Source organism: Corvus kubaryi, unplaced genomic scaffold (genome assembly GCF_017639235.1).
Source record: "Corvus kubaryi isolate FWS band 111438036 unplaced genomic scaffold, C.kubaryi_AGA036_p1.0 37396, whole genome shotgun sequence".
In the NCBI taxonomy this organism is placed as follows: Eukaryota; Metazoa; Chordata; class Aves; order Passeriformes; family Corvidae; genus Corvus; species Corvus kubaryi.
In genome coordinates this window covers 8,767,792-8,772,952 of record NW_024581135.1, presented here as the reverse complement: position 1 = coordinate 8,772,952, position 5,161 = coordinate 8,767,792, and positions in this window count along the sequence as shown.

The following is a 5,161-nucleotide window of genomic DNA, read 5'->3' as shown; positions in this document are numbered from 1 at the left end:
TCTTCTCTTCTCTTCTCTTCTCTTCTCTTCTCTTCTCTTCTCTTCTCCTCTTCTCTCTTCTCTTCTCATTGACACTAATAACATGGCATGCAAAGAATTGCTTTAATTTTCAGATGTTCTGAATATCCTGAGAATTTGTAAAAGAAAATTATCCTCTTTATCCTAATCAGAAGTAATTAAAAGTACACTTAAAGAGAGCACAAATCTGTGCTTAATTCCAAATGTTTTGCACGTATAAACAACAGGAGTTGTTACTAAATCTTCAGCTCCAGAAGCAACAGCAGAGCCCACGTTTTGCTGTCACAGGTGCTTTGCAAACACACTGTCACAGACTTTCTGGCTGGAATACTTTAGCTTGGTATTGGCCTGTGAAGATCAAAACTCCATAAAATAAGATGAAGTTTCATTGCTTGACACAACCAGTGCCATGATTTAGCTTCTAAAAACTGGTTTATTCTGCACAACAGGAGTGGTGCAAAATGCCACATTCTCTTTACCTTGCAGTCTTGGAGTGGATGCATTTTACTCATTCACTTCACATAACTATATCCTTGCCATTTTTCCTTCCTTTGGACAGAGCTCTTGGCTTTCAGACAATTCCTGCAGACCCTGCAGCAGTTGTGTCACCATAAGATGTGTCACTCAGACTGGGAGCAGTCAGGTTTGAAAACCAAGGAGCTGCCTGACTCGCATCTGAGGTGCAGCAGACAGTGAGTGAGCAGACAGCAAGAGGGACAGAGACAGATGAAGTCTTTTAGACTTAAGCAAGGCTTACTGCAGTTAAAACCAAGCCTTAAATATGGCTCTTGATAATGCTGGTAATAACTACTTTTTTGGGACTTCTAGAAAGAAGTGGTCATCTCATTTTGTGATAAAACAGGTGTGCGAATGGTCTCATTTTTCCAGATGCGAAGTGTGATAAGGAAGGAGTCGGCATATCCCTTTGGGGTAAAAACAAAGTTAATTAGATTGTTAATTTCTTGGTACAGAATCCATCTTCCATTTCTGATTTTGCGTAGCACTTTGCACAAAAGGGTGCCGATGCATAACAAGCTTCCTGGCAGCTACCAAACCATGCAATACTCATGTGGTAGAGGGATAAGTGATAGCCAGCACATGCATCTAGGTCTGGTACTACTTAGATCACTAGTAGAGGCACTGATGATGGGATAGGGAACACTTACTAAACTTACAAGCACATGGTGACAGCTGGCAGGCTGAAGGAGAGGCTGAGAAGTCCAAATAATAGTGGCAAATCATGGATTACACAAGTAGACCAGAAAGTCATTCAGATCAAAAAAAGGCATGAACCATCAGAGAAAGTCCAGGGGGAGCAGTGGGAATGACCAGAACTCTAGAAAAAAAAAGTGATTAAGAAATGTGGAATAGAATGAGCATCTGGAATATGGACTAACCAGGGAATCAAGGTGGCAACTGTCAAGTGTGTGAAAGGCTGCCACAGAAAGGGAGGGAATCACCTGCTTCCTCTGTCCATGGTGGATAGACAAGGAATTCGAGGCTTAAACTGCAGCAGAGAAATTAAGGTCAGATCCTTATGAAATTTTTTTGTGTGTAGTAGAGATTATAAAGCATTGCAACAGATTTCTTGGGGAGGTTAAAATGTTTCTGTCCCTGGAGAGACTTCCATGTGTTAAACATTGATCATGGCCAAAGGCAGAGAAAGTGGTTGCACACCCACCTTCCAGATATGCCATTGACCTTCTGCTACTGTGAATTACAAGAAGACGACCTTGCAATCAAGGCAGTGAAGAAAAAAATTAAAAATTCAGGTTTAGATCTCAGGTGTGGCAGATTTCTTTTGTGAGCCTACCCAGAGAGACAGCAGTGTCTCGGAAGCCACCTGAACCCAGCAGTCTGCTTTCAAGGTGGCTTGTTTCTGTATTCTAGAAATTCTTGGATTTTCAGAGAAATCAGTGTCTGTTGTCACTGTTTGAGGTCACCATTGAGGACGCATTCTCAGGACAGTATTTTGGATTTCCCATGGAATCAGATCTATAATAATAAACTTCGTATTGATGACAATATGTGGCCAGATGTCTGTTACCTTTTCTGTCTAGCAGGAACTGAACTAGATGGATTTAGTATTTACTCCATCTACAGCTTTATCTACAGTTACAAGAGTCAGTGGGCCTCAGACCTGCCACACAGGGTGGGTACTTCTGGCTCACAGAAGTCCATTAACTCACACCAGGCTTTCATTCCACACCACGTGAGGCGTGGAGAAGGGCTTGCAACCCTGCTGCCCTTGGAGGAAGGTGACCAGCCGTTCCTTCTGTCATTGCCTCTCCTTCTTCTGTGTCCCTGTGGTCTGCAATTGGCCCTGCTTGCTCAGGAAGAGATGGCTGGAGGTGAGCACTTCGGGAGGGCTCTCCTCCTCCTTCCACCTGTTTTTCATTCCTTGACTCACTGGCTTTAAGCCGTAAGCAGTGACGTGACAGCTGAGTCATGGACACACCACCTGGATGCTGTCAGCATCAATCTCTCTTATAAGGATCATAGAAGAACAAATAGAGAAGGCTCTTAGGGCTTCTCATTCGTCTTCCTGCCAGTGGGGCACCGAGTCCTGCAGTGCGGTCTCTGGCTTTGCCCAACCTTGCTCTCGAAATCCCAAGCAATGGGATTCCATTGTCCTTCCCCAGGAACTGTTCTGCAATTCAATAAACATCATTACCAAGGAGAGTGCTGCTTTTTGATGATTATTATTTACCCTAAGTACTCCTAATGTGAGCAAATAGCTTCTTACTAGAGGGTTTTTTTTTCTTGTGAAGAAATTCGGTAAAGTTGCAAAATCAGAGATGAAATGTTTTATTTGTGTTCTGTTTAACAGTTTTAAGAATGTCCCTGCTGCATGCATTGTTGTACACAGTGGATGAAAAAACCCAGAGATGCAGCCCTGTGCCCTGAAGAGCTTGCACTTTTCATTTAAGCAAGATACAGTGACTGAGAATGACAAGTAACGAGAAGGCAGGACAAGAGTCATACAAGAAAGGTCAGGATGTTTCTAAATAAAACCTATTGTCATGCTTTTAATTTGGGTTTATATTGAAGACATCATACATGGCTACATATTTTTGAGACAATTTCACCAAGTTTTAATCAAACATTTTTAATCTCACAAAGTCATCTTGCCTACTTTGGTTTGGTGCTTATTTAAAGCTTCATTTTAATAGAAATTTATGTTTTTCTCTCACGGTTACTCTTTCAGCTTGATGGGCCTTTTGCAAAAACAGTTGTTCCAGTTAGACTGGTTATTAATTCCCTGAGTGTCTCAGAGGTACAGGAGGTTTTCTGGCTGTTCCATGCCACTGGACTGCTTCTCCTTGACCTTTGTCTCCAGCTCTCTGTCTCCTCTCTGCAACTCCCCAAATTGACCCTACTCCAGAAGTGGCAGTCAAAACTCTTCATCCGTTTGCCTGTGAGTAACAAAGCACCCTCTCTCTGCACAGACCTTACAGCTGCCTCTGAGCAGCAGTGAGTCCTCTCCTGGGCACCAGTAAACCAGAGCACAGCATCACTGAGCCAAACCATCTGCCCCACCTCCTCCATATGCCTTCTCCAGCTTTTACACCCCGCTCACTGTGTGTCTCCTAGAGCTGATGGAGGGGTAAAGCCAATTCCTGACATCCTTAGCTTTGGGTTTCCAATCCACACATCTTCCTCTTCACGCTACATGATTAGCAGAGGAGCACATTTAATTTTGGGGGATGCAGGGTAAAAGTCTATGATGGTAACTCAATGTTATTCCAACAGATGTCCATTCAACGCCATCTGTCCCACCTGTGGCTTTGGCTACTATTTCTTACTAATTTTAATCTTGTCTTCGCCTTAAGGGGACAAATCCTTTCTGGTACCTGACTGCAGGTTTAGCAAACTCCCTGAGGGAAGCCCAAATGCATTTCAAAAGCATTTTTAATGTGTGTCTTTCATCCTGGTGAAACCAGCTGTCCATGCACATCAATCCCCTGCAGCAATTCTTCCTTTCATGGAATAGAAATATTCAGCCTCATGGTTGGGTATGGAAATTTTGTTGAATTGAGACAAGGGGTCTGCATAAATGGACTGAATTTAGTACTCTGACTTTCCATGATCCCTCTTACCTCTTCTGAAGGAAGTCATGAAGGCTTGAGAGCTGAGTCCTGCTGGGAATTTCAGAGGGCTTGGAAGAGAGATAGGTGATTTTCAGCTGGAGAACCTGCCAGGGCTTTGGTTTTATGCACGCACACTTTGCTGAGCAGCTTGGCCAAGCGCACACCTTGTACTCAGAAGGCAAGGGGAGGATCTCTTTCTTCTACTAGACCTCCCAATTCATATTAAAAAAGTATATACTTAACTATTACTAAATTATTTGTATTTTGTGTGGAAGGCCCTAACTCAATTAAAAAAGGCAGATGCTTGTTTGTATAGATAGTGCAGAATTATTGCAGCAGTCACACTGGAAAACCATTAGTTATCCAAGGAGACAAATTGAACAAGACAAATCTAGGGCCAACCTGTTTCTCCTCAAGCAGTTTGTAAACACATACTGAGAAGCAGAGAATTAGGAAAGGAGAGTTGAACTTGCTCTTGCTGTGACCCAAATTCAGCTGGTTAAGGGCAAGCTTCAATTTAATTTACTGTTTCTTAGCAAGACATCATTCGAAGCTGATGTTTGACAGGTGGTGATGCTCACATACTGCCTTTTCTTCAGGACAGTTTTGTTTCTCTCCAAACCTTCTTTATATCCATCTGAACACCTGCTCTGCGAGCAGGGAGCTCCCAAACAGCTTGGAGCTCCTGTGATGTTTCCTCCACCACCTTGGCTGCTGGGGCCAGGTATCAGCTGCTGCTCTCATACTATTCCTAACAGTTTCCTGGGCACAGGAGCAGCCACATACGCTGGGATCAGGCATCTTCAGCACCAGATTTAGCCATTGCCTGAGGCTGCTCTGCTCTCACTGAATTTATCTAAGCTTTGATGCATTAACTTCAGGGTGTAACCCTACTGTGAGAGAAGGCAAGGGCAAAAGTCCCAGTGGGACAAAAGTGGGAAGCAAGATTCAGTTGCTCTGATTAATTTTTTCCAGAAAATACAGGCTGATTTCTTCTGAGTTTGGTGAACAGTACCTATTTTGGGAATATGAAGGCATTTGGCTCTCACTGA